Source organism: Loxodonta africana, chromosome 2 (assembly GCF_030014295.1).
Source record: "Loxodonta africana isolate mLoxAfr1 chromosome 2, mLoxAfr1.hap2, whole genome shotgun sequence".
Classification (NCBI taxonomy): Eukaryota; Metazoa; Chordata; class Mammalia; order Proboscidea; family Elephantidae; genus Loxodonta; species Loxodonta africana.
In genome coordinates this window covers 147356419-147378804 of record NC_087343.1, presented here as the reverse complement: position 1 = coordinate 147378804, position 22386 = coordinate 147356419, and positions in this window count along the sequence as shown.

Genomic DNA, 22386 nt, shown 5'->3' with positions numbered 1-22386 from the left:
TGATACTGGCATAATGACAGACATATAGACCAATGGTTTACAGTTGAAAGTTCAGAAATAAGCTCATACATCTACAGCCAATTGAGTTTTGACAGAAGTGTCAAGTTCATTCCATGGGGAAAGAATAGTGTTTTCAACAAATGGTACTGGGACAAATGAATTTCCACAAGCAAAAGAATGGAGTTGGATCCTACCTCACAGCATATATAAAAATTAATTCAAAATGGGTCAATGGCCTAAATATAAAAGCTAAAACCATAAAACTCTTAGAAGAAGTCCACATAAGGAGGTAAAACTTCAGGACTTTGGATTTTGCAATAGATTCTTAGATATGACACCAAAGCACAAGCAACAAAAGAAAAAAATTGGACTTCATCAAAATTAAAAACTTTTGTGTATCAAAGGACATACATCAAGAAAGTGAAGACACAATCTACAGAATGGAAGAAAATAATTGCAAATATTTTACCTTACATCTGAGAAGTGTTTAATATCCAGAATTCATAACTCCTACAACTCAACAATAAAAAGACATACAACTCAATTTAAAAATGGGCAAAGGACTTAAACAGACATTTCTCCAAAGAAGACACACAAATGTCCAAAAAGCACACGAAAAGATGCTCAACATCATTAGCCACCAAGGAAATGCAAATCCAAACAACAACAAAATACTCCTTTACACCCACTAGGATGGCTATTATCAACAAAGCAAAACATAACAACTGTTGGTGAGGATGTGAAGAAATCAGAGCCCTCACCTATTTCCCAGTGGGAACATCAAACAGTGCCAGATGCTGTGGAAAACAGTTCGGCAGCGTCTCAAAATAGTCAAACATAGATTTACCACATGACCCAGAAATTCCACTCTTATGCATTTTTATGCATATACCCAAAAGAGTTGAAAGCAGAGACTCAAACAAATACTGTACACCAGTGTTCATAGAAGCATTATTCACAGTAGCCAAAAGGTGGGGAAAATTCAAGTGTCTTTCAACAGCTGAATGGATAAACAAAATGCGGTATATGCATACAATGGAATATTATTCAGCCACAAAAAGGGATGAAATGCTGATACAAGCTACAGCATGGATGAACCTTGAAAACATTATGCTAAGTGAATGAAGCCAGACACGAAAGGGCAAGTATTATATGATTTCACTTATATGAAATATTTAGAATAGGTAAATTCATACAGACAGAAAATAGATTAAAGGCTACCAGGGGCTGGGAGAAGGGGGAAGCAGGGAGTTATTGCCTAACGGGTACAGAGTTTCTGTTTGGGGTAACGAAAAGTTTTGTTAATACATTCTGCTGATGGTTACACAATATTGTGAATGTAATTCATGCCATGTAATTAATACACTTAAAATACTTAAAATGGTAAATTTTGTCATATATATTTTATCACAACAAAATGTTTCAAAAAAACTCTAAATAAAAAAAAGAGGAACAATACTCAATACATGGAAGGTCAGCTCAACTGGACTGGACCAAAAGCAAAGAAGTTTCCGGGATAAAATGAATGCTTCAAGGTCAGCGGAGCAAGGGCGGGGGTTTGGGGACCATGGTTTAAGGGGACTTCTAAGTCAATTGGCAAAATAATTCTATTATGAAAACATTCTGCATCCCACTTTGAAATGTGGCATCTGGGGTCTTAAATGCTAACAAGCGGCCATCTAAGATGCATCAATTGGTCTCAACCCACCTGGAGCAAAGGAGAATGAAGAACACCAAAGTCACACGACAACTAAGAGCCCAAGAGACAGAAAGGGCCACATGACCCAGAGACCTACATCATCCTGAGACCAGAAGAACTAGTTGGTGCCCGGCCACAATCGATGACAGGGAGCAGAACAGAGAACCCCTGAGGGAGCAGGAGATCAGTGGGATGCAGACCCCAAATTCTCATAAAAAGACCATACTTAATGGTCTGACTGAGACTAGAGGAATCCCGGCGGTCATGGTCCCCAAACCTTCTGTTGGCACAGGACAGGAACCATCCCTGAAGACAACTCATCAGACATGAAAGGGACTGGACAGTGGGTAAGTGAGAGATGCTGATGAAGAGTGAGCTAATTATATCAAGTGGTCACTTGAGACTGTGTTGGCATCTCCTGTCTGGAGAGGGGATGGGAGGATAGAGAGAGTTGGAAGCTGGCAAAATTGTCACGAAAGGAGAGACTGGAAGGGCTGACTCATTAGGGGGAGAGCAAGTGGGAGTATGGAGTAAGATGTATATAAACTTATATGTGACAGTCTGACTTGATTTGTAAACGTTCACTTGAAGCTCAATAAAAGTTAATTAAAAAAAAAAGTTAATCTGGAAAAAAAAAAGAGGAGAAGGAGGAAGAAAGCATGGGGAAGAGGTGGTAGGGAATAAAACCAAAAAAACCAAACCCATTGCCATCAAGTTGATTCCAACTCACAATGGCCCTATAGGACAGAGTAGAACTGCCCCATAGAGTTTCTTAGGAGCAGCTGGTGATTTGAACTGCTGACCTATTGGTTAGCAGCCGACCCCTTAACCACTGTGCCATCAGGGCTCCATGGCTGCTTTGACTTCTGAGGTCCATTTTTAGAAGCCACAGGTTAGCTGTGCGTGTTGTTTATCCCAAAGGTTCACACTTCTCATGGCTTCTCACCTCTCTGGTGACCCCCACTAGCTTTCAAGGATTCAGGGGCAGACAGAATACAGACTGTGCCCCAAATTCCCTACACGTGAAAGCGGTCCCGATGGTCCTCACAGGAAATACACAGATTTACTCACTCACTGGAGGACGTATTTTAGTCACATTTCCCTCAGGACAACCTGAGCTTCTGGTCTCTCTCCTGAAGAACACCTGCTAACCAGTACTGGGGTAAGTGTGGCTTCTAGGGGCACATTGAGAGCCATGGTCCTCACTTGGGGACTTGTGCATTCTGATTCGACCAGGGAGAATGACTCCAGAGACCCAGCTACTACTACTGTCTACAATTTTTTTTTTTTTTTTTACCTCCGCTGTGTTCTCAGTGTCTAGAAAGGTCTCCGGCTCAAAGTAGGTGCTCAGCAAATGTTAGCTGGGTGAATGCATGAGCATGAACTCCTTGAAGGCAATGACCATGGCTGCCTGGGTCTCCTAGAGACTAGCACAGTGCCTGGCACACATAGAGGCCCAAGACGAAATCCAAGAAGTGTGTGTTGAATGAAATAAGCCTCTCGACTGTTTTAAAAGATGTTCCCCGCATGCTTCAACCCTTAGGCAAGTTGGAGAAACACTGCCCACTCTGGGAAATGTTATATTGACAACACTTGACATATTATACTGGGGAAAGCCATGTGAAAGAGTAGCAGGCCAGGGAATCAGGTCAGGAAGACAGACGTGGCCTCCCCAGGCCCAAGCTAAGCCACTGGCGCCCCTACCTCACCCTTGCCCCAAGATGGTGACTGTCAGTGTTTCTCAGCTACATAAACAATAGCAGCCCAGAGCCAGCATATGGTCACGTCACAGTTTACTGAGTATAGGCCTATCTTTCTAACTGCATTAATTCATCTGATCCTCAAAACAACCATATGCACACATATAAAGACAGAGAATTTAAGTAGCTGCTCAAGGTCGCAAGTAGCAGAGCCAGGATTTTAACCCAAACGGACCACTGGGCCTTCTGCCCAGCAGCAATGCTCTCCTTTACTAGGAGCTGACCTCCAGATCCTGCTCATCCTTCCAGACCCAGCTCCCTGCCCTCCTTCTCAGGCAAGGGTTTCCAGCTCCCAGAAGCCCCCTCTCCACCCCTTGCCCTTTGGGTCTGCCTCTGCTCCTGCTCTGTTAGCTATCACAGGAACTGCCTGGCCTTGCTCTTAGGCTTCTTGGGGCATGAGCACAGATTCCCCACATGGCCCCTGCCCTAGAGGGCTTGCCTACTAAGCTCTCCCATTTTCTGTCCCCAGCACCATGCATCTGGCAATAGGGCTCTCAAGGTCTTTAGACTAGAGGTGAGCTGTCCCCTAGAAGGACTCAGTAGGCACCTGAGTCCACCTTTCCTGTCACCTGCCTGGGTGAGGGACCCAGCTTGTTTCCAAGCAGCATCTTATGCTGAGGAAACTGAAGTCAACGCACAGGTGAGCTGGGGCCATCAGCGCCCTTTCCTCCCATTTGCCAGAGGGCAGATCTCTAAGCAGGCTTTCTGCCAGTTCCATAACCTGTGTGTCTTAGTTATCTAGCGCTGCTATAACAGAAATACCACAAGTGGATGACTTTAACAAACAGAAATTTATTCTCTCACAGCCTAAAAAAAAAAAAAAAAACCACTGCCATTGAGTCGGTTCTGACTCATAGCGACCCTATAGGATGGGTAGAACTGCCCCATAGAGTTTCCAAGGAGCGCCTGGCAGATTCAAACCACTGACCTCTTGGGTAGAAGCTGTAGAACCTAACCACTATACCACCAGGGTTTCCTGTCACAGCCTAGGAGGCTAGAAATCCAAATTCAGGGCACCAGCTCCAAGGGAAGGCTTTCTCTCTCCATTGGCTCTGTGGGGAAGGTCCTGGTCATCAGTCTTCCTCTTGCATTTAGGACTTTCTTAGTGCAGGGACCCCACGTCCAAAGGACATGCTCTGCTCCTGTCGCAACTTTCTTGGTGGCAGGAGGTCCCACTTTCTCTCTGCTCCCTTCTCTCTTCTATATCTCAAAAGAAATTGACTCAAGATGCAACGTAATCCTGTAAATTGTGTCCTGCTTCATTTACATAACTGCCTCTAATCCTGCCTCATTAACATCATAGAGGTTAGAATTTATAACACAGGATAATTATATCTGATCTCAAAATGGAGGACAACCACACAATACTGGGAATCATGGCCTAGCCAAGGTGACACACATTTTTGGGGGACACTATTCAATCCATGGAAACCCTGGTTGTATAGTGGTTAAGTGCTATGGCTGCTAACCAAAAGCTCTGCAGTTTGAATCAACCAGGGGCTCCTTGGAAACTCTATAGGGTCATTCTACTCTGTCCTATAGGGTCGCTATGAGTTGGAATCCACTCGATGGCAACAGGTTTGGTTTGGTTGGTTTTACTCCATCTGTAACACTGTGCTTAAGAGCTCAGGCTCTGGAGTCACACACGGATTCAAATATACTTACTGTGTGACATTGGCTAAGTTATTTAGCCTCCATTAGCCTAGGTTTTCTCAGCTGTAAAATAGGGATAATAATAGTATTCACCTTATACCACAAAGGTTTTGGAGATTAAACTGGTTAATAACACCCTTTATATTTCCTGTACTTACGCCATGGGACAGGCAGTTGACATGTATTACCATTAATGCCTGCATTATGGAGATGGCTCTTGGAGAGCCCTGAGGGGCCCTTTCGCCAGGCATGGACACTTTCCCAGGCCCTCTGCCTCCCTGCTTGCTCCTACCCATGGTCAGCACCAAACATCTCCTGTCTCATTCCAAGCCCACAATCCCTCACAAGCCATGCCCTGAGTCCTAGTTTTCATACAATCTCATCTGTGGAGACAAGATGATCCATGAACCCTGAATCCAAGGACTCGCCAGGCTCCAATGCCCTACACCCCCATCCCCAGGTGAGTTCTCTGGCCTGGCAGGACCTTTGAGAAGGGAAGCCCAGGAAAAGGAGCTATAGAAGGCAGAGCAGGCCCTCCCCCGAGGATCTTTCTCACCATCTGTGTTCCTGGTCAGAGCAGGCCTTCATCCTCCAGAAGTGACAGCAGCTCCCTCCTCCACAGACACTCTGGGCATCCTTTACCCACTCTTTCTCCCTCATCTCCTCCCAGAGCTCAGCAGCAGGGGCAAGTTTGCTCTTAATTAGCCTGACAAAACTCACTCACCAAGGGAAGTCCTTGAAGTTGGGGATTTCAACAAAGCTAAACCACTAAATCCCAGCGGTCGCCAGCCTGTCTTCACAGCTTCTCCAGCTCTGCCAGAAAATCGCATTTACCCCAGGCAGAAACCACAGCCTGTCGGCCCCAGGGTCTCCCCCCGCCACCTCAGGCTACCTTATCAAGGCAGACCCAGCCCATCCTTTATCAGCCTGCCATCTCTAAGTGCTTCCATTCCCTTGACAGGCCCCATAAAAGCTAGTAAAAGACAAGGCTGCCCTACTTTTGACATCACTGACTTCAAAGGCCTCAAAATAGGTGGGGTCGATCTGGATGCCTTGCTGAGTTAAGAGCAATGCTCTGTGCTCCTGGGATGACCCTGTTGGTCTGTGGATCCTTCCTGTCAATAAATACACAGGCATAGTTAGGAGCACAGGCTCTGGAGCCAAGAAGCCCGGCTCAAGTCCCAGCCGTGCCTCTTGATAACTGAGCAAGTCACTTGCGATGGTTGTTCCTCCGTGTCTTCATCTGCCAAATAGGCATAATGAAGTTTGCCTACAGGTGTCACTGGGAAAGGTTTGACATGGTGAAGGGGGCTCCCGCCTGTGCAGAGATGGCTGCTTCTTGGGGATCCCGAGAGCCAACCTAATACTACCTTTGGTAACAGTGAGAATACACTGTGCTGGGTGCCATCAGGCCAGAAAGAGTGAGAAAGACTTGGGCCAGGTAGCATGCACAGCCTCAATCCCTCACTCCCCACCACCCACACCAGAGCCATCAGAGCTCCAAGCCCCCTCATCCTCTAGTGGCAAAAGTGTGACCTCACGTAGAAAAGAAAGTGTAGAGTAATGGAAATAAGATGCATCTTGGCTCTTCCAGGGCTCAAGCAGAAAATCAAGGTGCTTATCTGCTTAAGGGAAGACTGATAGTAGAAATGAAGCCCTATCCAAGAGCTGGTCACCTCCTGCCAGCCCCAAATCCATGCCATGGCCCCATTAGGTGACCACACTGGGCACCAACAGACGGTTGCATGAGGGGTCTGCCATGTGCACAGCCTCACCTCCCAGAGGCCTTGGAGTCCAATTCTACCTGGCTCACACCCATCAACAGTGGCTTCTCAGGACCCTGGCTCCAGGTCCTCAACACAAAGAATTAAGTGCAGAAAGAAGAGGAAAAGGGGAATTAAGTCATCCTCAGGTTTTCTCCTGAGTTTCACTGAGGAAAATCAAGACGCTTTTTGGGCCCACTGCCCAGAGACAAAATAGGAGATGAAAATATTTATTTGTTTCTAAGGCTCTCACAATCCCAGGATGAAAAGCCCACCTTGTAGTAAGTTGTAACTTACTGCAGTTCAAGCTGTGTCCAAGGCAGGCCCTCCCCACAGGCAGCCCCCTGCTTGCTCAGGTCTTCAGGCAAGAAGTTCCACCACCCTACTGGGGAAGAAAGTAGGGTCCCTGTCCCAATAGAAACTGAATGTATTAAATGAGAATTATCCCCTATTGGCATCGGGGAGCCATAAATAGCCCAGCCGCCCCTGTTGAATCACCAGAACTAGCTCTGTGTCAGCGTTTCTATATAAACCAGGGTTTGCTAGGGGATTAGCTCACAGTCATAAAAAATTTGCTCCAGGCTGAAACTCGGCCTAAAGAAAATCTCAGCCTGGGAGTAGATACTGAAAAGAAAGCCAGACGGACACCGCCCCCGAACCTCCTGAGGACAAGGGTGCCTCTGACCAGGACTACTTACACCAGGGCTCTGTTGTCACCAGCATGTAAGAAGCCTGGTGATTTAAGGCACTGCTTGGTGTTGTCATAATTCAAAAACTGGCTCACTTTTTTTCAAGCCAAAAATGAGGGATATTTGCTGCTCTGAGAGCTTCATGTAGGCCAGAGTTTGAGAGAGAGTAATCCAACCTCTTTCCTTTTCCCACTGACAGCTAAATATCAAGCAAAGAGGGATTTACCTAGGCAGGGAACCAGTGCTCATGTTGATATCTTGTATGTTGTCAGGACAAGGGTGCTCTCTTCCACCCTAAAGTAAAGTTTTAAAAAGAAGACCTGAGCCTAATGTAACATTACGTGTAGAATAGCTCCATACATGACACAGGGGTAGTCACTGGAGAAAGGCTGTTCTGTTTTGTTTTTTACCTCTATGGATAATCAGTTAGCCCAAGACCATTTATTAAATAAGCTTAGACCCTCTGCTGGAGAAAAAATTGAAGCGGTCAATGATTTCATTCTTCTTGGATGAACAATCAATGGCCATGGAAGCAGTGGTCAAGACATTATACGATGTATTGCATTGGGCAAATCTACTGCAAAAAACCTCTTTTAAAGTTTTAAAATGCAATGATGTCACTTTTATGACTAAGGTATGCCTGACCATGGTTTCATTCTGTTTCATTCTAGGGTCTCTATGTTTGGAATTGACTCGACAGCACCTAACAACAACAACATCAGTAAAAGGCATGAGTAAATTAAAACCTTCTGACACAGATGAATAATTTTTGTAAAAATTTAGTGAGTTAAGGCAAAAACAAAGTAAAAGAGATAGACTCACTAATAAAGCAAAGCAAAGAAATAAATGTTAAAGGAGAATGCATTATATGAGTAATTAAAAACGAAAAAAAATTCCTCATGGTTTTTTCTATGTTAGTAAATATAAGTTGTTATTTATTGCTTTTTTCCCTAATAGCTACATAATCTATATGCAATGGTGTGGACATAATTTATTCAACACGTTAACTGATGGATATTTGTTTTGATTTTTGTTTTTTGCCCTACCAAATAGTCCTCCAATAAGCACTGTTATATATATGGAGAACATTCCTTTTCCAGTGACTACACCTTTGTCATATATGGAGTTATTCTACCCTTAATGATATAGTAGGTTCTCAGGCCTTCCTTTCAAAACTTTACTTTGAAGTGGAAGAGGAACATAGAACAAAACACTGCCTGGTCCTGCACCATCCTCACAATCACTGTTATGTTTGAGCCCATTGTTGCAGCCACTGTTTCAATCCATCTTGTTGAGTGTCTTCCTCTTTTTGGCTGACCCTCTACCAAGCATGATGTTTTTCTCCAGGGATTGGTCCCTCCTGATAACATGTCCAAAGTATGTAAGATGAAATCTGGCCATCCTCCCTTCTAAGGAGCATTCTGGCTGTATTTCTACCAAGACAGATTTGTTTGTTCTTCTGACAGTCCATGGTATACTCAATATTCTTTGCCAACACTATAATTCAAAGGCATCGATTCTTCTTTGGTCATCCTTATTCATCGTCCAGCTGCAGTGCAGTTAATTACTTAATATGGCCCTTCTAGCCATAGTCTTTGTGATTCCCATACAAGGATTGGGTGGAACTGTGCAAATAAGGTGCTTGTGGCCCACCAAGGGATTGGATGGCTTGTTAATAATGCCAATAAGGTACACGGAACCCTGCAGAGGATGGGACCATGCAAATAAAGTGTATGGAACCCTAACAAGGGGATTGGTCAGTTTTGCCATCCCACTAAGCTTAAAAGAGAACCAATCCCAGAGCAGAGGGGGACCTCACTACTACCAAGAAAAAGAGCCAGGGGTGGAGTGCATCCTTTGGACCCAAGGTCCCTGCGCTGACCCAGGAGACAGGGAGCTGTAACATGCAAGACAGTTGAGAGACAGCTGCACAGCAGTAACAAGAGCAATAGCAGTGCAAGATGGCAGGAACCAGGAGACTGGTGTGAGGTGGCTGCAGTGGGGCTTTGCTGACCCATGGAGCTAAGAGTTTTAACACTTGCCCAAGAAGGCCCCAAGCAGGGCCAGCAGCAGAGGGCAAGAAGAAGCTGTCCTGATCAGGAACTGTATCCTGAGTTGTTCCTGATCATGGGTTGTGCCCTGTTACTGCCCTAATAAATCACTTAACTGTAAGTACGGTTCCCGAGTTCTGTGAGACCTTCCAGCAAATTACGAAACCCAAAGACCAGAGGGAGTACTGAGGGGAGGGAGAGTAGTTGAAGTTAGAGATGGAGTGGTACTACAGTTTGCAAAAGTTGGGCATTTGGGACATCTTTAACCTCTGCCTCACTGGAACCTGCTTTGTGCTGATCCTTATAAAATAAATTATTTGTTTACCAGCTTTCAAATGCATATGAGGCGATTGAAAATACCATGGCTTGGGTCAGGCGCATCTTAGTCCTTAAGGTGAATCTTTGCTTTCTAACACTTTAAAGAGGTCTTTCGCAGCAGATTTTCCCAATGCAATACATTTGGTTTCCTGACTGCTGCTCCCACAGGCATTGATTGTAGATCCAAGTAAAAAGAAATACTCAATAACTTTGATATTTCCTCTGTACATCATAATGTTGCTTATTGGTCCAGTTGTAAGGATTTCGTGTTCTTTATGTTGAGGTGTAATCCATACTGAAGGCTGTGGTCTTTGATCTTCATCAAGAGGTGCTTCAAGTCCTCTTCACTTTCAGCAAACAAGGTTGTGTCATCTGCATATCACAGATTGTTAATCCTCTAATCTTGATCCTGTGTTCTTCTTCATACAGCCCAGTTTTCAGATTATTTGCTCAGTACAGGTTGAATAAGTATGGTGAAAGGATACAACCCTGACACACACCTTTCCAGATTTTAAACTATGCATTATTCTCTTGTTCCGTTCAAACAACTACCTCTTGGTCTATGTACAGGTTTTGCATGAGCACAATTAAATATTCTGAAATTCCTATTCTTTGGAATGTTTATCCATAATTTGTTATGATCCACACAGTCAAATGTCTTTATATAGTAAATAAAAAGCAGGTAAACATCTTTCTGGCATTCTCTGCTTTCAGCCAAGGTCCATCTGCCATCAACAATGATATCCCTTGTTTCACCTCTTCTTCTGAATCCAGCCTGAATTTCTGGCAGCTCCCTGTTGATGTACTGCTGCAAATGTTTAATTATCTTCAGCTAAATTTTACTTGAGTGTGATATTAATGATATGGTTTGATAATTCCCATATTCTGTTGGATCACCGTTCTTTAGAAATGGGCACAAATATGAATCTCTTCCAGTCAGTTGGCCAGGTTGCTGCTTTCCAAATTTCTTGGCATAGATGAGTGAGCACTTCCAGCATTGCATCCATGTGTTGAAACATCTCAACTGGTACTCCGTCGATTCCTGGAGCCTTGTTTCTCACCAACACCTTCAGTGTAGCTTGGACTTCTCCCTTCAATACCATCCGTTCTTGAGCACATGCTACCTCCTGAAATGGTTCAACACCAACCAATTCTTTTTGGTACAGTGACTGTGTATTCCTTCCAGCTTCTGTTGATGCTTCCTGCGTCATTCGATTTCTTGTCCATAGAATACTTAAATATTGCAACTCGAGGCTTGAATTTTTTTCTTCAGTTCTTTTCAGCTTGAGAAATGTTGAGCGTGTTTTTTCCTTGATGTCATCCCACAACTTGTCTGGTTTGCAGTCATAGTGTTCAATGCATCAAATCAAATTGTAGGTACGGTCTCTAAATTCAGGTGAGATATACTCAAGGCCGTACTTTGGCTCTCGTGAACTTGTTTTAATTTTCTTCAGCTTCAACCTGAACTTTCATAGGAGCAATTGATGGTCTGTTCTGCACTCAGCCCCTGGACCAGGACTTTGAACTGGTCTCTTTGGGGTTTGTTTGTTTTTTTTTTTTTTTAATTTCTAACAAGTTCCCAGGAGATGCTAATGCTGCTAGTTAGGGATCAATTCTGAGAACCACTAGAAAGCAGTGGTTCTCAAAATTTATTATACATAAGAATTACCTGAGGATCTTGTTAAAATATAGATTCTGATTCAGTATATCTGAGGTGGAAACATAAAGTCTTAGCAGGGGTTCGAACAGGAAGGAACCAGTTCAAAGCCCTGGTTCTGACTGAAGATATTGAGTTTCTCCATAGTCTCTTTCCATATATGTAATTAATTTGAGGATGCTTTTTAAAGCGAGTTTACTAGCCAATGCAATACCATGAGGTAGTGTTAATTGAAAAACAACATCAAGATGTAATTTGTTTAGTATGAGCCAGTTTTTATTTAAAAAACAGTGAGACAGAGGCAAAAGGTAAGAGCCCTATATATGTGTAAACATTTTTGTTTCTGTTTGTTTGTGGAGAAAAGATGTGAATGGCATCACCCTACACTGTTCACGTTAGTAACCTCAAGAGAATGGGGTTGGAAGGGAGAACAAATAGTTCTAAAACTATTCACTCTCTCTCTCTTTTTTTTTTTTAATCTACCTTTATATCGGTTGGCTTGTTACTGCAAACATATATCTGTTTTATAATTTTTAAAGCATGAAAGTTTTTAATCATTTCAAAAAAAAAGTTGATTGGTAAAGGGGTAAAGGGGAAGTAGTAGCAGAGCCCCAAGACATGCTTAATAAATACGACGGAGGATATTAATTAATACTATGGAGCAGCAAGAGATGTGCACAGCCCTGCATTTGGGAAGCTCACAGACAAGTGGAGGAGACAAAATACGTGAAAGCCTTGATGTTGTTATTAGCTGCTGTCAAGTCCGCCCCTGACTCATGATAACCCCATGTACAATGGGATAGGACCATTGTGATCCATACGGTTTTCACTGGCTAATTTTTCAGAAGTAGATCACCAGGCCTTTCTTTCTAGTCTACCTTAGTCTGGAAGTTCCACCAAAATCCATTCAGCATCACAGCAACATGCAAACCTTCACTGACAGATGGGTGGTAGCTATGCATGCAGGCTGGAGAATCACAACTGGGCCTCCCACACAGAAGATGAGAATTCTACCACTGACCCACCATGGCCCTGATGAAATCCTTAAAAAAAAAAAAATCGAAAAATTCATAGAGGCTCAGAGGCTGACAAGATCTGGGGTGTTCAGGGAGGGCTTCATGGTGGAGGTGGGACACCAAGGCTTTAAGAACAGAAGGACCTGAATGAATGGAGGAAGTAGGGCTGTGCAAGACATAGCCTAAGCATATGAATGAACCTGGCAGGCAACAAAAGGCCAAGGGTAGAAGAAGGGGCCTGGCACAGGTGTAGCGGGCCTGCTGGGTGTAGCTCATGTGACTTCCCAGAGAAATCACGACCCACTCCCACCCCACCCATCCCCAGCCCTCTCCCACTTCCAATCTGTGAGAGGAGGTATTCACACTCAGCCTATACCAGTTCAGTCCTCAGAGTATGTGGGAAGGACAGACACTATCTCCCAGGGACACAAGACAGGGCTCTTCCAACCCATAAACAAACAACCACTGCCATATAGAGTCGATTCTGACTCATAGTGATCCTATAGGACAGAGTTGAACTGCCCATAGGGTTTCCAAGGCATAATCTATACAGGAAAAGACTGCCACATCTTTCTCCCTCGGAGCGGCTGGTGAGTTCAAACTGCCAACCTTTTGATTAGCAGCTGAGCACTTAACCACTGCACCACCAGGGCTCCTTTCATGGAGCTTAGAGCCTACCAGTCCCAAATTTGGGACTCACGGCATCCCGCCCAGGACCCAGAGGAATGATGAGACCTTTCTTCCTTCCAGGGCAATCCCTGCTTCTCACAGAACACAGAGAGGCTAGCTCCCCACCGTAATTTTAAAACCTTTGGTTTTAAAAAATTCTTTGCTTTCTGCTCAGAGGATCTGAGATCCCTTTCACTTTCCAGGATTCATTCACTCAACAAATATTTAAGTGAGTGCTTCTTACAGGCCAAGCTGTGACCTAGATGCTGGGGATAGAACAGTGAACAAAACGGACAAGAATCTCTATCCTCCTCAGGCTTAAATTTTAACAGGAGGGGCAGGAGAAGAAAAAACAAACGAACAAAAAAAAAACCCTAATTAAATAAGTAACTTTGATAAAGTGTTATAAGATAAAACAGGGACATGGAGCTGCAGGGAGGGAAGTGCATGATGCTGAAGAGGGTGGTTCCATCTCAGTTCCTTCCTGCTCAGCCTTTATCTTCTTGCCGAGCTGGGTGTTATTATGGTTCCCAAATGTTCGAGGTTCGAGTGAAGAGTTCATCTGTAATGGGATTATCTCTAGCCCTGTTTGCTTTCATTACAGCCCTACTCTCTCTGAGCATGAGAATCTAACCTTACCAAAAGCGTATTTTGGTAATCTGATATAAACTAAATTTAAACTTTGACCTCCAACAATAAAAACACTACTTTTCCCCTCCGAAGACCTGAAATTCAGATTAAGGGCCTGCTGGCCTCACTTCCCAGGTTTCTAACTGACTTCTAATTAGATTCTCAGCATTACTCACACCGGCCGAGCACAGGCCCAGGCCCATGGTGGGCGGCCTGCCGTTGGCCGTCTCTCCTCATTCCCATTAGAAGTCAGATCCTTCTCCTAATTTTCCTGTGCCCTTTCTTCCAGCTTCCGTGTTGTGGTATATCGCAGAGTACCACCTTAGTGCTGAAAACTCAAAATGAAATCTTGTCTTAAACTGCGCTACAAATGTCTTCTGATTCCCGTTTTGCACGAACAGCTTTAATCCCGGGATGGATAAAGGTTAAGTATGAGCTTACTCAAATCTGCCCCCACGTCATGTTCTAATTCCTGTAGGTTATCTTATTTAAAAATTAAGGCAAGCAACTGCAAATCCACGTGGGGGCTGTCTGCCGGTCAGGCCCACTGCCTGTGTTACAGCCCTCAGCAGCCCCGAGAGCCCACCTACCTCGGCACCATTTTCAGTTTCTCAGAGCTTGACGTGTTCCTAGGTTGTTCAGGTTTGCTAGTACACAAATTTAAAGGCTTGCTTTAACTTCTTTTGTGCAAAGAGAGAAATTAAATAAATTTCACAGTCTAGACCAGAATAAGCAACTAAAAATTCAAATTCAGGGATGTCCCACATTAATAACTGTTCACCGAGGAAGCATTTCCTGTTTATACGTTGAGCTAATGAGAATCCATCACCCCTGTCAAATACACTGAACACCAAATTCAAATGTCAAACCAAATGTAAGAGGTCACACATTTCCTTTGCTAACTAAAAGTGTAATTCATAAATATTATTGCTACCAAACTCTCCATCTACAACATTTGTTTAGAAATATGCGCATGTAATATAAATTGTGATTAAGTTAAATGGGTATATTATTTCCTGTTTTAAGGGCTAACAGCAGCATGAATTATGCTTTACTGCAAAGAAGGCTCAAGTCACAAGCAGTTCTGCCTGAGTACAGCCCCACGTTTTACACCCCAGATTGGTTTTTGCACGTTCATTCATAAATACTTTACATTACCCAGCCCTGCTGATAACTTTCACTTCTGCTGCCTTATAAAATAGCTCTTACTATTGAAAAGGTCAGCTACATGGACATAAACTTTGGATCTAGCTACATTTAAAAATAAAAGTAAAAAAACAAACAACAAAAAAAAAGATTTACGAGCTAGGGTCTTCATTTACCTCTATAAGCACAGAACCAGAGCCCATATTAAACTGAAACTTGGCATCTGTGGCATGAGTTAGTGAGAGGAGAATGCATGGGAAGCAACAGCACTAGTTTGTAACTCCCAAAATTAATAGCAGGGAGTACAGAAACAATTGAGGGGGCAACCTTTCGTTTTGTTTTTGTACAAATAAATTCAGCACTCGACGGCATGGGTTTTTTTTTTTTTTTTCAGCATTCTTAGTTTTAAAAACATATATACATGTTGTCTTAGTTATCTAGTGCTGCTATAACAGAAATTCCGCAAGTGGGAGGCTTTAACAAAGAGAAGTTTATTCTCTCACAGTCTAGGAGGCTAGAAGTCTGAATCCAGGTTGCCAGCTCCAGGGGGAAAGCTTCCTCTCTCTGTGGGCTCTGGGGGAAGGTGCTTGTCATCAATCTTCCTCTGGTCCAGGAGCTTCTCAGTGCAGGGACCCCACATCCAAAGGACTTGCATGCTCCCAGTTCTTCTTGCTTGGTGATAATGACGTCCCACTGTCTCTCTGCTGGTTTCTCTTTTTTATATCTCAAAAGAGATTGGCTTAAAACACAACCTAATCTTAGAGATTGAGTCCTGCCTAATTAACTTAACTGCCTCTAAGCCTGTGTCATTAACATCACAGAGGCAGGATTTACAACACATAGGAAAGTCACATCAGATGGCAAAATGGTGGACAATCCCACAATACTGGGAATCATGGCCTAGACAAATTGACACATATTTTGGGGGAACACAATTCAATCCATAACACATACTTATGTTATTTATTTACTCTAGCAAGGAAAATAAGGGAAATAGAACAAACAGAAATAGAGGCTCAGCTAAGATCCCGAGAGGGAAGTGTCCTCATGGCACTCAAGTAAAAGGATGAAAAGGTAAAGACCAAAATCAAAGCCAACTCTTACCAGCCATGCTCTGTCAGTTCAGGAAAGGAATAGAGTTTTACTCCCCAGTCAATGAAAACTATTATCATTGACCCCTTACCACTTCCCCCACCAAAAAAAAACACAAACAACCAGCCCTACACTCCCAGGCCTAGGTTGAGACATTTGTTCCTACAGGATGGAGAGCTAAGCCCCAAAATCCAGCCAAGCAAAGCAAGTCCCCCTTCCACATTAGCAAGGCCTCTGGGTCTCGTTCCTGTGGGAGCCAGCCCCATCCCCCCCCCCCCCCCAGTCCATGGCATGTGGAAGAGGGATGGGTGGTTAGGTGCTCCTCAGAGGAGCTCCAAGTCATCATTGTTTTCCAAAGCTTTCCAAAGAGGAGCCAGCCTGATGCCATTGGGCCAGACGGTTTTGCAACCAAACTGATTCTTTGATGTCAGATTGCGAGAAGGGATAAGCTGAGGTCCTCAAAGGGATGATGAAGATGACACCCCGGCTTTTGAAGTCTGGTGAAGAGCATTTCATAAACTCCAGATCCCAGAAGCAGATAACTAACAGGTACCACTGAGGCTCATCTGTGGACATCACTGTGACCACTACCCCACAGCCCAGTGGGACACCCTACCCATGGACCACGAGGCAGGTGGGAGCCTACCTCTTACCTGCCCCCTCCCCCTCCCCAAAATATAGGCAGCATTGGCACAGGTCGATCCAGACAGGTGCTGCTGTAGAACAGATTTAAAGCCTTTTCTTAATAGGGTCTTTCAAGAGCAGAAATTTTTAATTTTGATGAAATCTAACCTATCAAATATTTTCAATTAGGTTTCCAATAGTTTATCATAACATTTTCCCATCATAATGAAATAGTTGTATCATTGGGTTATTTTAAATATAGTGTCTTCACATCTATTAACTTTGATCTGAAGTCCAGTGAAGGAAAATTATTTTTTATTCCACATTTTTTTATTAAGGTATCATTTCTATAATATAAAATGCCCAAGTCATAATTATTCTGTTCTATCAGTTTTAATGAATGCATATCAAGACACAGAACATTTCTATCACCCCAGAAAGTCCCCTATACCTCTTCCCAATCAATCTCCCACCCCCGGAATCAACCACTGATCTGATTTCTATAACCACAGGTTATTTTTTCCTATTCTAGAATTTCTTATAAATGGACCACATAGTATGCACATTTTTGTATCCAAGTTAATTCACTCATCGTAACATTTTTAGATTCATCCATATTTCATGTATTGGTAGTTCATTCCTTTATATTTCTTAGCATTCTGTTGCATGACTGTGTTTATTCATTCTCCTGCTGATGGACAACTGCAATATTTCCAGTCTTAGATTTTTATGTATAAGGCTGCCATAAACATTCTTATACAAGAATTTTTGTGGAAATATATTTCATTTATCTTAGTTAAATAAATGCCTATGAGAGGAATTGTTGGGCCATAGGTTAAATGTATTATTAACTTTTTAAGAAAGTACCAGTTTTCCAAAGTTTTACACTCCCACCAGCAAAAGAGAATTCCAGTTACTCCACATCCTCTTCCACAATGTGTTGTTGATTTTTTTTACTTTACCTTTTCTAGTGGATGTGTAGTGGTAACTCACATAATTTTAATTTGCATTTCCCTCGTACCTAATGACGTTGAACATTTTTTCATGTACTTATTAGCCGTTTGTATATCTTCTCTAGTGAAGTTTCTACGCAAGTCTTTTTTGCCCATTTTTAATTGGATTGTCTTTTTATTGTTGAACTGTCAGAGTTTTTTATATATATTGGATACAAGTCTTTCATCAGACATGTATTGTCAAATCTGTGGCTTGCTTATTCATTTTCGTAACAGAAATTTGAAATTTTGGTGAAGTCCAATTTAACGTATTTTGCTTTTATAGTCTTTTCTTTCTACGATCTCTTTAAGAAGTCTTTGCCTACCCCAAGGTTGTAAAAATATTCTATCTTTCTCTAGTAGTTTTATTGCTTTATCTTTTACGTTTTGGTCAACACTCCATACCGAATTGATTTTTATACTTTGGTTAGAAGTAGGAGTCAAGGGTTCTTTCTTTACAAATAAATTTCCAGTTGTTTCTGCCCTATTTGTTGAAAAGATTTTCCTTTCCTTATTGAATTTCCTTGGTACCCTTGTCAAAAGTCATTTGACCATATATCTGTGTGTCTATGTCTAGATTCTCTATTCTATTCCATTTGTCTATTTATCCATCCTTTCATCAATAGCACACAGCCTTGTTTACTGTAGCTATACAGTCTTGAAGGCAGGTAGGTAAATCTTCCAAATTTGTTCTACTTTTTCAATATTATAGAATATTTGGCCATTCTAGGCCTTTTGCCTTTCCACATAAATTTTAAAATAATTTTGTCAAAGAAAAAAATTTTCTGGGATTTCAGTTGAAATTGGTAACTTTGGGAGAGTTGACATCTTAATAATATTGAGTCTGCCAATTCATTAACATGGTATACCTCTTTATTTATTTAATTTCTTTCAGTAATGTTTTATAGTTCACAGTATTAAGCCTCTTTCATAAAATTTATCTGTATTTGAATTTTTATGCTATTGTAAATATTATTTTAAAATTTTCATTGTTAATTACTCATTGTTAGTATATAGAATTATAATTTTTTGTATCTTGCAGTATTGTAAAAATAAATTATTACTTCTACTCATTTTTAAAACTCCTTAGTAATATACTTGTACAAAATCATGTCATGTGCAAGTGAAGACAATTTGACTTCTTCCTTTCCAATTTATATGCCCTTTATTTCTTTTTCTTACGTTATTGCCCTGGCTAAAATCTCCAGTAAAATACTGAATAAAAGTTGTGAGAGAGACATCCATGCTTTGTCAACAATATCTGGAGGAAAGCATTCAATACGCACAAAGTATGTTAGCTGTAGGTTTATCTTTTTGTGATCTTGAATTCTACTCTCTCTAACATTACTATAGCTTCACCAGCTTTTTTATACATAGTGTTGGCATAGTCATCTTTTTCTAACCTCGTACTTTCAACCTACTTGTGTCTTTATGTTTAAAGTGTATTTCTTGTAAACTACGTATAGATAGATATTGCATTTTTATCCAGTCTGACAATCTCTGCCTTTCAATTAAGATGATTAAATCCATTTACATTTAATAGAATTGTTCATATATTTTGATTTAAATATACCAAATTTGGGTTTGATTTCCATTTGTCCCTTATGCTCTTTGTTTTTCTGTTCCTCCTATCCTGTGTTTTTAAATAAATAAATAAAACATATTTGGTATTTCATTTTATCTCCTGTATTGACATTTTGGGGCCCTGGTGGTGAAATGGAGCCCTGATTGCACAGTGGTTAAGAGTTTGGCTGTTAACCAAAAAGTCAACAGTTCAAATCTACCAGCCACCCCGTTGGAAGCCTGAAGGGGCATTTCTGCTCTGTCCTATAGGGTTGCTATGAGTTGGAATCGACTTGAAGGCATCCGGTTTGGTGTGGGTATTGACATCTTGGTCATGCTTCTTTGTAGTTTGAAGTTACAGTTTGTGGTTTCTCTAGAAAAACAGCCTTCATCTTTATCAAAGTCTACTTTCAAAAAATACATGTTACTCCATGAATGATTTAAGAATTTAACGTAACATATTTCCAATTACAACACTCCTCTTTTCGTGCTCTTATCATATGTTTTAGTTATAAACCCCATATCTGTTTGTTATTATTTGCCATTTAAATAGCCAATTAGCTTTAAAGAGTTTTGAAGGTGCTTTTTATTTCTAGATCTATTCACTTTTTCTAGTGTTCTTCATTCCTTCCTATACGACCAGGTTTCTATCTTACATCATTTTCCTTCAGCCTATAGAATGCTTTTTAGTATTTCTTATTCTCCTCGAGACTGACTCTTTCATCTTTTGTCTGCCTAAAAATGTCTTTATTTCATCTTCATTTTTGAAGCATATTTTCACCAGATATAGAATTCTAAGCTGATAGTTTGTGGGTTTTTTTTTTTTTTTTTTGGAACACTCTCACAATGACATTAGATTGTCTTCTGGCTTCTGTTGTTTCTGATAAGCAGTTGACTGTCATTCTTAACATTATTCCTCTCTACCCCCCCCCCCCCCACCCAGCTGCTTTCAAGATCCTTTCTTTATCCTTTTTTTTTAAGAAATTTTACTATCCTCCTGCTTGGGGTCCTCTGAGCTTCTTGGATCTGTGGTTGTTGGTTGTTTTTTGTTTTTGTTGTTTTTATTAATTTTGGTTTCTTAAGGTGGATTTCTTAAGCTGGATACTTGGCCACTATCTCTTCAAATATTCTTCTACCTTTTCCTCTTTGTTCTTCTTCTTCTGGGACTGCAATCACATGTGTATTAAATCATTTGATATTGTCCCATAGATCTCAAATGCTGCTTCATTTTTCACTCTTTTTGATGCAGTTTGGATCATTTCTATTGACCTATATTTAAGTTTATTGGTTCTTTTTTCTTCTGTGTCCTGTCTCTTGATAAGCTCATTGACATAAATTTTCATCCTTGACATTCTACTTTTCATTTCTATCATTTCTGTTTGACTATTTTCTTATAGTTTCCATACCTCTGCTGAAATTCCCATCAGTTCATACACATTGCCCATCTTTTCCATTAGATCCTTTAACATATTTATCATAGTTATTTTAAAGCCCCTGTCTGATAATTCTAACACTTGAGCCATCTTTAGATCTGATTCCACTATTTTACCTCTTGACAATTGGTCATATCATTGTTTGGTTGTGTGTGTGTCATAGGTTTATATTGAATGCCAAACATTATGTGTAAAAATATAGTAGAGATTGAGGTAAGTAAGCCTAGAAATGGGAAATCCTCTTCTTCTGACAAGCTGTTAGTGTGGGAAGTTAAGTTAATATCTAGTCTCTAGTTGATTTGGGTTTGGACTTTTTTACTGCCTTAGTTCTGTGTAGTACAAGCTTCAAATTCTCTCAGTGGTGAACTGCTGCTGTCTCATACTTAGTGGGAAGTCTAGTGGTACAGACAGTTTCTCTCAATTCTCCTATGTCACACTAAATCTTTGGCTAGCACTGCGCCCCAGAAGAGGTCTTTCTCACTGTTCCTTCCGCTCTCCCCATGGTAGATTGCTTCGTGCTGATCAATGCAAGGCCCAGTGTGCATTGGATTTATGTAGGCAGTCCTATATACCCCTAAATGCCTCAGAGGTGGTCACTTTCAGCTCTCTTGCCCTTCCCCCAGTAGCAATCACTGCCTCATACTCAGTGCAGAATCCAGAGCATGGGTAGGTTTCTGGTCCATCCCAGCAGCAAACCACAGCTGCCTTATACTTAGTACAAGGTCCTGAATAAGAGTGGATTTTCTGTCCTGGCTTCAGCAACAGATGACCACAGTCTGTTTCCCCTGAAGTGTCCAAGAGGGCTCTCTTGGTTCTTTGGCTCTAGCCTCAGTGATAGGCAGGCCTTGTACACCTTCACCTCAGAGGCGGGGCTCTCTCAGCACTCCTGTTCCTCCTTCAGAGGCAGACAACCTCTGTCTCTTACTCTTAAAAAGTCAGGACCTTTAGAGGGTTTTTATTGGTTTTCCTGCTTTACCTACAAACTTAGGTAGGTGCTACACATCTGCCTCACAGGGGGTCCTCTGCAGTTCTCTGGCTCTGCCCCTAGTCTTTCTTGTGAGCTCTCAGTGGAGGCCTAGGGACAAGAGTTAATAGACATCCCTTTATGCCTGGGGCTCCCAGGAATTTTAAACTGTCATGCTAGGTAATAAATACTTGGATCTTAAAAATTCATTAGAATTCCAGCTGTTTTCTTTTTATCTGCTTCTGTGATGGCTACCTTTGGTATATATTTATATTCTTTTGGCCATAATTTCACCTTTTTGTACATTTTATCTTTTCTATGAAATTGAAATGAACTCTTACCCTTCTCCATTAGCCCCATTACTCCTTGTACATGGCTAGACATATAGGAGGTAAGGAGATTATGCATAATCAATGAAAGAATTAATGACATTAGAATAATTATAACAACAATTAACATTTTGGGGGATGGTGTTTTTTTTACACCAGGCAAAGCAGGTAGTGTTTTATATATATTCGTGATTTCATTTCTCAGAAATCAGTGAGGTAGATACTGTCTTCCGCATGAGGAAACTCATGCTCAAAGAAATTAAATGATTTGCCCAAGGCCACATAGCCAATAACTGGAAAAACTAGGACTTGAACACAAGCAGTGTGGGATCTGGAGT